This window comes from Amblyomma americanum, chromosome 5, assembly GCF_052857255.1.
Source record: "Amblyomma americanum isolate KBUSLIRL-KWMA chromosome 5, ASM5285725v1, whole genome shotgun sequence".
NCBI lineage: Eukaryota > Metazoa > Arthropoda > Arachnida > Ixodida > Ixodidae > Amblyomma > Amblyomma americanum.
The window spans coordinates 133,808,719-133,819,842 of NC_135501.1; the positions used below are offsets into that span (position 1 = coordinate 133,808,719).

The window sequence follows — 11,124 nt, forward strand, 5'->3', positions numbered from 1 at the left end:
CGCTGCATTGAAAAGACGGCGCCAAACTTGAGAACAAAGTTCAAAAAAATTTTCAACACATTCAAAATAAGGCGCAAGCTACGCCGACAGTGGAGCCTCTCTGCAGACTTTATGAAAGTCCAGCAATATCGGACAAAAATTTTGAAAATTGCAAAATTGTAAGATACCTTTACAGTAATATGAAGGTAATGATTCATTCTTCTGATATGTAGCAAAATATTTCTTTTGAAGTGTTTCCATCAGTGGCATTCAACAGTTAAGACTACGATAGAAAACCAACGAGGAAGGCTTTTGACGATATAGCAAACACGTTAGTAGAAGAAAAAAATACAAAACTGCCGTCGTGTGATCAGTATATATACTGTTTTTTATAGTTAAATCTTACATTATATATGGCAAAAAGGCCGCCACCGTATGATTTTCCGCTCAAAAATTCTTTTGTCTAGAATTTCTGGGTATGGGTTATCGCCAGGCGTCACATCGTGGTCGACTTAACCGATGGCTCAGGGGTCTATGAGCTCTCTTCAGTCGTCGGTAAAGGGCTCCACACGTGCAGAACACAGCCGCAAACATCGCTTTCCCGGGCTTATCAAAAGTGCGGACGAAGACTGCGCCGTTATCAGTTGCAGGGTAAGTCGTCTGGGCTGCCTACGCAGCAGTAGCTACAGCGGTGCCTTCGGTCTTTCACTCCCACTGGCAAGTGGCCATTGAACCTCATCACCACTCTGGACTGCACTCTTCAGGTATGCAGAGCACGTTCTAAGGCTACAGTCGGATTTCCTGTTATTAACAAACGTTAACTTTTATTTCTGTGCTTCTCCATTTTCTTTATGCCACCTATGTAATAAAGGCGCACAAAGACGCAGTACTACCATATCACTGTCAACCTGTTTACGTCTTCAGTAAGACGAATATGCTTCAATAGCTATTGATTACGAAAGCGCCGATTAAACAAGCATTATTAATTTATATTTTAATTCTTCCCCCGTACTATTGTATTACATAGTGATGTGCGATAACTGATAATTGAAAGCAGAAGAACCGTATACGTGAACGATATCTTAGCGGCGATTCCTCTTGCTTATCAATAAAAGTTTAATGATCCAGGCTTCCCTCGGCAATTGCTAACAAGGGACATTTCTTAACCAAATAAAATGCAAGCCACTGCTTGTATGGCTAGCGCTAGATGAAAATTCGTAAAATTTGAAGCTTCAAAAGTTGCAGGACTATCATTCGGTTGCACCTCGTCCATGGAATAGGAAATAATGAGCGCCCGCTAGCCTCGATCTCTAAAGGGTCACAATGTATATTAATCCCGCAGAGAGTGCAGGGCAAAAATAGCTGCTAGGCGTTCCACATTGTGCATTAGGAACAGATTTTCTCGTAAGTACTAGGAGGGAGACACGTGCTGCTTAGTTCGTTTTGGCTCTGCAGTGATACGGTACTATTGCAACATCACTTACGTAACTATGCACAAAACAAGGATGTGAAGGGTCGGATGCTATTGCTACGATCTGAATTAGCTTAGGCGTTTTATGCAGTTACATAATTATAAGGAAATTTAATTCCATTTTAAATCAATCCGCATCACACAAGTGGTAACGCGAAGGTCAAGATAACCCGTCATTGCGCTCTTAATAAAGCTTTGATCATAAAATACCTGAGCAAAATTTTTTACAGTGCAGCATATAACATTGTTTAACAAGGGATCGAAATAGTGCCGCTTCATGTTGTGCCAGTGAGGTGCTTGTTGCTGTGCGTCTCGTATTTATCTTCAGTATGGTAACTACTCAGGTGGTGTAAGAAATACTTGTTGTTGTAGTGGTATGCCGTTCTCGAATATTTTGAAAAGGCTTGGGGATTATACGCGGGACATGAGGATTCCATAATTTTTCTTTTTATACGGATGAAAGAAAAAATCCATCGTGTATTTATTTAAACAAACCGCAGTCACTTCAAGACGAAGCAGTGGGGCCATTCAGTATAAAATAAAAATAACACCGCGCAATTTAACCCGCCGCAGGGGATCAGTGGCTTTGGCGTTCAGCTCGTGATCCCGTGGCTGCTGTTTAGACCCGCAGCACGCAGTCGTATTGCAATGGAGGCGAAATACAAAAACGCCCCTCTGCTGTGCGATCAAAGGTGGCGTCAGTTATCCAGGCGCCATCTAATGCGGCGACTCTCGTTGCCCATGTGTCGCTTAAGGTTGTTAAATACCTCAGTGGACGACGAGCAAGCGACAGTTTTTTTTAACAATGAAAACATGCCGAAACTTGCCAAATATAAAAAGTGCACAAGCAGAAAAGATGAAAGGAAAATTTCAGTAAGGCCATTTCGTCAACACTTGCCCTCGTAAGAGACGTCGATAAGAAGGGCATCCTACTGAGCGAGCGTGCGTTAAAGAAACGAGTTCTTGAAAATATTAGTGCTTGAGAAGCATGCTGTGAGCATGTAAAAAAGAGAGAACGAAAGAATGAAATTGGTAGGAATGAATAATTCTGCATTTACATTCATCTTGCGCATGTGCAGCAGCAACCGGAATCTCAGCCTGAAGTAAATCTTCGGCTGTACTTAGAATATTAGATTTTCTGGGCATAATAAATGTTAATATAATAAATTCTGTGTAACATATTAAATTCTGTTCATGAACCAACTAGCCTGCCAGAACGTCCTTCTTCATAATAAATGCCGCCACGACGTCCTTCTGTATCCTGAGAGCTTAACAATGATGCGAATAACGTCTTCCTCACACTGTTTTGAGCACGTGTCTGCACGAACAGCAGAGAAAACAATCGTATAAGGTTTCTAAGCAAACTTGCGGGCAACGCCCGTGCTCTTCCACATGCACCATCCAGCGTAATCTAACCCCTCGCTGCCACTAGGTCACGTGGAATGACGTGGCTGTTAGATTTTAAATTTCTTTAGTTTTGTACATTATGGTTATAAAAGCAGTAAAAATTCTGAACCGATATCATTTTTCAGTTTGCCTACTGACGTATTCTTGAAAGACCTGCGCGGCCCATTTCTAATCGTAAGTCTTTTTGAATTTCTCTGCACTCACCATTTCTGCTCTTGAACGTCCTGGTCATTCCACCTGGCGTAAGATTCCAGAACTTGGCATTGAGATACATTTGATCTACTGAAGAAAAAAAAATTGGCCTGTACAAGTATAAGGCGCTTGCTTTTATGGTACGTGTTAGGTCTGGACGCTATATACAGAGGCGTGTGTAGATCAGCACGTACGCAAGCAAGATATTTGGCACTATAATTCAGTAATAGCCAATGAAGACGAGTTAAAATCCTACATTATACATAGAGCCCTTTCTTCAACGCCTCCTTGCTGTACAGGAATAGACCGGACTCACAAGCATCTCCAATGTATACGTCCACGTGTGATTTATACCGAAAATCAGTTGAAGAACGAAAGGTAACCACTTTAATTTCTTTTCAGTCCATCGAAAGCACCGAGATCGCAAATTCTATTGTAATACAGTAGGTGGTCTAGCGTCCGGCTGACTAGACTGCGTCGCTGGTATGCGGTCACATTTAAAGTTTGCTTTTATGAATTTTAACAACCCAAACGCCTCAAACTATGCAGGACGCCGTAGTGGAAGGCTGCGGATAATTTTCCACCGTATGAGGCTGTACACCGAAGAGTACTTTTGCTCTACCTTCTCGCCTCCATAGAAATGTGTCCGCCGTAGTCGTTATCAAAAATGCGTCATTCAGGTGAGCAAACCAGAGACATAACTACTTAGTCACTGTGGTGGCTGCCGCTGTTGAAAGTGTAGGTGATTTTTCTTTGATGTAAACCCCGATCTTTGCCTCTCATCTCTGGAAGAGCAGTACACAGATGTAGAGCTTGTGCGCCTTCCTTAACAAAACCTTTCTTATAAGACTTCCTTTCTTGCATCAAGTCTAGAATGAAGCTCCTTACCGTTGGTGTCCTGGTGTATATTTTTCTTACTGGCGTCACCTCACGTGAGTATATCCCGTTTTCTGCTGTTGACTTATTGCTGACTTTTAATTTCCAACAGGGTTTATGAAGTCATTATGCAACGCTTCCTTGCACTGATGTCCTTGCATGATTTCTTTTCTATACGCACATTATACCCGGATTTCATTTCATTTCTTCAGTGCCTGTCTATACAGGTGAATTTAGTGCAGAGGGCAAGAAACATCAGTCATTACGAGACCACAAGCGCTTTTTGGCATTTAAAAACATTACTTTCAAAACAAGCAATTTCCCAGATACTTAAAAGAGCATGAGTTATGTTTAAGGCAAAAAAAGACGAAGAAAAAATTGAGCCGACCACAGCGCTTACATTATCAACGTTTGCTTTCCAGATATCCAGCTTCATCATATTTGGTGCGTAGACACATTGCTGATGGAACCGTTCTTTCTCTTATTGTTGCCAATATGAAACATCGTATATAGGCACAAGATGGTCCAGTAGTCCAATAGCAACCTCCGTCAAGCCGCTTTCAACCTTGTCGATCATATGGCGGTAACACGTCGTGCTTCATATCCTTCAAAAAATATCCAGCATTCATTGCATGTAAAAGGTCAATATAGCGGGTGTTTCAGGCACTCTGTTTTTGAATTTTTAAATATAGGTTAGTTGAGTCAAAATAGCACTTTTTTCCGGCATAGCGATGTCAGGGGGATAGCCCGGCAGAACATAGCTAAGACTTGCTAACTAGTAGGCTGGTTAACTAATACTGAATAGTTCTTTCAACTATTGCTTTTAGTCCCCTAATTTGTTGAGAGGCATGTAGGCCATCACAAGTCATATCCGTGTCAGTATTTATAATTTCTAAATTGCAGTTACCTTCAGTGCTGAGACCCGAAAATTCGGCCTAAAGTGGGCCAATGGGCCAAAATATGCGCTCTGTCGCAAATCATGCCGGCAAAGGAAATCCTCCAATGCACGGCACTCGTTGGAATAGACAAAAATTGTTGAGCCAGAGCGGTAAGAGTAACTGCGTTTTCGAACTTCTGAAAACGGCTACGGATAATACTTAGGGTGGGGTGCGCACCTGTCGGTAAACAATGAAAATAACAGTATAAGTTGAATAGCGAACTATTGAATATTAGTTAATGATCGTACTAGTTTTCACTCCCTCTTATATTAAGATGTGCTATACTGCTTGCAATGTTATGCCGAAAAAGCGCTCTTCTAACAGAAGAAAACATTTTGTAATATTTCCAGAACATTCTAAGTGAAACACCCGGAATAGAAAGCCATTAACAGAGAGCGTAAAATTTAAATTCTTGCATTAAACTTTTGCAGAAGAGCCGGAGTGCCCTCTAGTGAACTGTGTGGCTGAATCTAAGGTGGGATGCCTGCTCACAGAGGAGAAATGCCATTGTTTCTGCGGTGAGGGAATGCTGCTCATTCTTCGTATCGCTTCACTTGCGCATTGCAGCTCTAGCAGAGCATGTAAAGATAGGGGCATGCAACACAAGGTCTTGTTCTACCACTGCGGAATGCAACTTATGAAGCATCAGCTTCGTGAAGCTAAGTGCAACGGCACAGCATGAACTCTGCTGTTTTTATTTGCATGATTGCTCGCGAGAAACGAATTTTCAGTTTCTTTTTTATTTATTATAATAAGCCGGGAAAAAGCGCTGTGCGGTCACGTACAAAACGAAGTGTTCTTTGGCAGTTTTATTTATATATTTGCTGTCTAGAACACTTGCGTCTGTCGCCTTAGCTGCCTTGCTTTTAAATTTTTTTTCTTGGAGCTAATTTGGTTTTCAATCTATATTAATGTGCCTTTCGAGTGTGTATGTCTGGGTTGCTGCGCTTGCTTGCAAGCAAGTCTCAGTAACGGAAACTGTGCTAATAGATTTTTTCCTACCCAGTTCCTGGAGAACCCTGCAAATTTTTGCGCGAGACTTTTTCGCGCGAGTGCCAAGCCCCAGAAACGCTGCAGTGCTCTACTGAGGCGATCACTTGCAAGTGCCGCTGCGGTACGTACTGGTTTATCTTTTATTGTTTTCTGTTTCTCATTTAAGGAGGTAGACGACCTCGGTATTTTCTCCCGGGTGTGGAACTACCACTCAAGATACTCAACATCTCCACCCATATTAGCAAAAGGAAGAAAAGTTGTCGTGTGGTTTGCCTCTAGTTCCATTCACTCTAAAGTCATAACTGTTAAAACCTAGGTAATCGATTAACTCTCTTTTGAGGCTGAGGACTCGAAATTCACATTTTTCAAGCTTACTTTCTCAACGCACAAGCTGATGCTAACGCGAGGTATAACTAAGTCCATCTTAGGTAGGCACACTACTTGAATCAACCTGAAATTTTTTCAATACTTTGCCGCTTTGCATGCACATATAGAAACCGCTAACAGATTCACCCCGTTACATTTTCTATGTCTAACTTGCGCGTTATTGCTGAATTTCCAGGAAATCCGTGATGCCGGCAGCCCCGCTACAAAGAAGACGAGAGGATTACTCAAATTTATGGCGACGTCCTAAAACAAGAGTCTTCGCTTCCCTCTGCTCAAAATATTATTAGCTGAATAAAAATTCTCAATTCTGCAAATCTGTCACGTGTTATGGCTTCCATAGTCCCAAACATTTTGTGCCTAATGTTAAGTCTTAGTCAAACTGAGTTTACTCAGCGAAAAAAGAAAAGGCGATTTTGTATGCTAAGTATACTTCTCAACGGAGATCGGAGTGGACGTCTAACGTTTTCAAAACGCCATTTTGCATAGCCAGCGACAAAATCAATGGCATGGCGCGTTGGCGACAGCATGCAATTTCTTTATGCACTGCTTTTTTTTAGTTGGACCTGTATGATTCACTCCCAGAGAATTGGCCTCCAGATCTGTCTCTCTCGGCAATATGAATATTCGGCGCTAAAATATTCTTTCTTATTCAGTATACAGTTATAAAAATGTTTCTCTGAGATTGCATATTTCGATACCATGTTGGTGTCTATTCTTCCAAAAAAATTACACTGAACACGTTTTCTCCCACAAAATTTAAGCTGAAGAGATGAGCATTTTACTCAAAGCTAGGATTAGGGTCAAAATAACAATAAGGTGGCGCTAACGTAGCCACCTTGCAAGATAGCTGAAAGCAATTTTATTGCTGAGCTTTGCTATGAAATTTCACTAAAAACACTATGTAATGAAGCAATGCCGGTCCATTTAGGTTTCAGCCGCGTCTTTCAAAAAGTACATGGAGAAGATAACTGTGCGATAATATTTACTCCACGTGTTTCGCGAGTGTGCACGAACATGTACATCGCTTACCCTTTGCGTGTACAGCGCTCTCCTTCACGGCTGTGGGCTTCCAATGCTAAAGTACACCCGCCGGTCCCAGTAGGAAGCCGATAGCAGAAGCGAGCGTAGGTAATGTTAGTGCGCGCTTTTGTCTCGTGGCGCACGTCTCTGGAATATGCACTGAATAAATGATGGCTTTTCCAACCGAAGTGCCGGATGAGGCGGAATAGCTTGAAAACTCATAATTTCTAATAAAGTTGCATTTCTTTCGGATGGTTATAAGCGTGTAGAACCTTTTCGATAAATAATAATAATTGGTTTTGGGGGAAAGGAAATGGCGCAGTATCTGTCTCATATATCGTTGGACACCTGAACCGCGCCGTATGGGAAGGGATAAGGGAGGGAGTGAAAGAAGAAAGGAAGAGAGAGGTGCCGTAGTGGAGGGCTCCGGAATAATTTCGACCACCTGGGGATCTTTAACGTGCACTGACATCGCACAGCACACGGGCGCCTTAGCGTTTTCGATAGTGCAAGGAACAGGAAAATGAGAAAGATGACACGAGAACAGAGAACTTGGAGTAGCAGCCACACTCTGTGTGGGTAGCACAATCGCCTCCTCACCTTTCAAACGAAGGGGAGAGGCCAATGGCGAAAGGAAGGAAAAGAATACATTTTCAAATAAAAGCTCATTGGGCTTGAAGATGCTTTTTCAACCTCAAAGACCGCGGAGCAAAAGGGCGATACGAAACATGATGCATAGGCTTGAAATGTTGTCTTCTTTGTGTCTGTCTTGTGCTGCGTTTAGAACTGCACTCTTTAAAAAGAAGATATTCAACGTTGTGGCTTTTGAGCATGCGTGCCTGGGCTGCAGCCGTTCTATCATGCACCTGAGCATTATGGATGTTCGCCCAGCATGATGACTACAATATGGCGCTTGCATGATTTAGGGTTCGTATTAGTATTTACGTTTGCCAGCATCGCATGCCTGGTGCAAAAATGAACATGTCAAGTTGTTTAAATATACGTGAAATGTTTCCGTACTCATGTCAGAGAAACAAATTATGAGAGCAATATTTTTGCCAGTTCTTTGCTTTGCCTCCTCTACGCATAACAGGGCGGATTTAGGCATACAGGCCTTGGATGACCTGCCAAACCGCTGCCAGCCGGCTGTAATTCATATGCGTACAGTCTGGATTGAAAGTAACTGGTTAGAGATGGTTCAAGTGCAAGAGCGCCATACGTTAGACGCGTGCAGTGAACAACGCCAGATGTCACATACAGGGGATGGTCGGAGTGAGGCTCCAGCTACGCATGTAACGTCACGTCGGATGTATGGAAGGTAGGTGCCTCATCTCACTGGGGTTGGGGGAGGAGCGGCGAAGAGCGAGAATAGCCAGCTTGTTACAGTGCCGATATGCTGGGTTAATAGCTAATCTTTGACAACCATTTGCTGTTATAGGGAAGACACATTGAGATGGCCCCGTTAATTTACCTCTACATTTAGAAGACCAGGTGTGTGTTCAGGTGTGCAAATCATGTTATCTTAGAACGCTCTTTTTTTCGGTGGTTACTTGGGAACCTTCTGGCGCTTGTTCCTAGTCAGTCTGAACATCATAATGTACAAAGATTACGTGAAGTGGCTTTGTCGAAGAAATCTACTTTCATTGCATCCAGAACCCATCATTTGTTTTTTAGTGTTGGGCATCGCAATTAATACACTCAGAACTATACTGCATGTTTCGATTCCATGCTTCTGCAAGCGCGACAGTGAAATAAATTTTCATGTGTAATAATGGGCTCTGGACACATTCGGCTGCAGTGGCACAATCTGTACACTCTTGCGTCTGCGCGTTCAAAAGTTGTCAACCATAACTACCGTTCATGCACTCTAGCGTGGCAGAATACGTATTTAAAAAAACAATGTAATTGAATGAGATAAAATCGCTTCATATTGGGAGCTTAGTGTGTCGCCGCCACCAGCTCCCTTAGCTCCCCGGAACGGTCTCGCCCGTTCCAGCCCACCCTTGTTGCTGCCGCGCTGAGCTGCGGTCCTGTAGTTAACGTGTCGCCTGCCCACGCACCCGTGCCTCCCATGTATGCCGAATCTGTCGCACGACAACCGCGGGCGCAGGCCTATGCCTACGTTCCTACAGCGGTGCCTGCTCATGTTACTTCCCGACTCCGCTCCACGCTCGCTACCAAAAATCCTTGCCGCACTAAGCTGACAACAGACCGACTTGCTATGCCTTTGGTCTTCCAGACCATGTCGCGTGCCTCTGTCGACGTACTCTGCATGCGCGTGTGCACCCTCTGCTGGTGTACCCCGATATAGACCGCACCTCTCGCCCACTTTTCGGACCTCAGGGGACATCTCCTCACCTCGCCCTCTGTCGACAGCCCTACGTTTCCCACCACTCGCCTTCCCCTCGCCGCCACTCATTGTCACCCATGAGACGTCGCAACGTCCCCACCGATTAGGAAAACTAGCAGCCGCAGTTCCTAGGGAACGAACTACGCACTCATCGCCCTGCTTAAGTCCTCGCCTTTCTCCTCCGAATGTTCGTGATGTGTTGGTAGACAGTGCCAAGACATTTGCGCTTGTGGACACTGGTGTCACCGTTTTTGTAATTCACGAAAACTTCTGGCGCTCGCTTCGCTAAGTTACCACCCCATCTTCTGGACTCTCACTCTGTACAGCCCGCGCCGAGCCCGTTCATCCTTCTGCCGCTTGTTCCGCACGCGTCGTCATCACCAATGTTTTATATGTTGTCGAATTTTTCGTCCTCCGTGAAATCTCCGGTGACGTCATCCTTGGCTGGGTTTTTCTATCCCGCCACAGTGCCTTCATTGACTGCGCTCTTGCGCACGTCGTCTTCTCTCAGCCCCGAGGTGCGCCCTTCGACGAGCCTCCGATTCGCCGTCCTGCTAAGCTTGTGGTCGCTGAGGACACTGACATTCCCCCTGACAGTGCCGTGCTCGTCTCTGTTTGCGCAACCTCTGTTTCTGACGCCACGTTTACTTCACGCCTTCCCCCGTCCTTGCCTCTCGCCGACACCTCTCTTTTCCCTTCGCCGTTATGACATTCACCAGGGTGCTGTCGCAATCCTCGTCACTAACTCCGCGCTCTCACTGTTCCGCGGCAAGTGCCTCGGCAATTTTGAAACCGCTGACTTGGTCTCTTCCTTGGACACTGATGTGACCTCCTCCACTGCCGACGTCGCTGCCCTCACCCCATGTGGCGCTATTCCCGATCACGCTCTCCTCGGACATTTTGACCGTTCCATTGACCGCGTCCTCGACACGGCTGACCACGCGCAGCTCCTTGCCCTGCTCAACCAGTTTCGCTCATTGTTTTACTACCAGTCCACATTTTTGGGCCGTGCGACCACTGTCGAGCACTACACTGACACCGACACCCATGATCCTCTCCGTCAGCGCCCCTACCGTGTGTCGCCTCCTGAGCGCCGCGCCGTAACTGAGCAAGTTGACGACATGCTACAACGCGGTATTATTGAACCATCCACCAGTACATGATCATCCCCAGTCATCCTGATGAGAAAGATGGCTCGATATTATTTTGCGTTGGCTACCGCCAACTTAACAAAATTACACGAAAAGACGTCTACCCGGTACCCGTATTGACACGGGGTCCCTAAAGCTGCAACACGGGGGTTAGCACACTTTGAGAGCAGTTTTGGAACATGATCTAGGTGTGATTTTAACTGGTGCGCATGAATAAGTACACCGCTTACTCTGTGCCTTTACGGGCAGTGTACACCATTATTACGCCTGCACGACTTCACTCAGAAACCGATATCCGCTGGTGTGAGCATGAAGCCTGAGAGAAACGAACGGAGGCTTTCCTAGTGGGCGATTTTTCCA

General features: G+C 44.7%; 1 long non-coding RNA gene across 2 annotated transcripts; it reads left to right on the forward strand.

The window, feature by feature from the left end:
• Positions 1-611: 611 nt before the first annotated feature.
• On the forward strand, positions 612-6,559 carry LOC144135041 (uncharacterized). Of its 2 annotated transcripts, none has more exons than XR_013315350.1 (6): positions 612-743; positions 2,983-3,031; positions 3,918-3,981; positions 5,295-5,381; positions 5,870-5,977; positions 6,419-6,559. It is a non-coding gene; the product is annotated as an uncharacterized LOC144135041 (long non-coding RNA). The 2 variants fall into 2 exon arrangements; XR_013315351.1 differs by having other exon boundaries at positions 3,923-3,981.
• Positions 6,560-11,124: the final 4,565 nt, after the last annotated feature.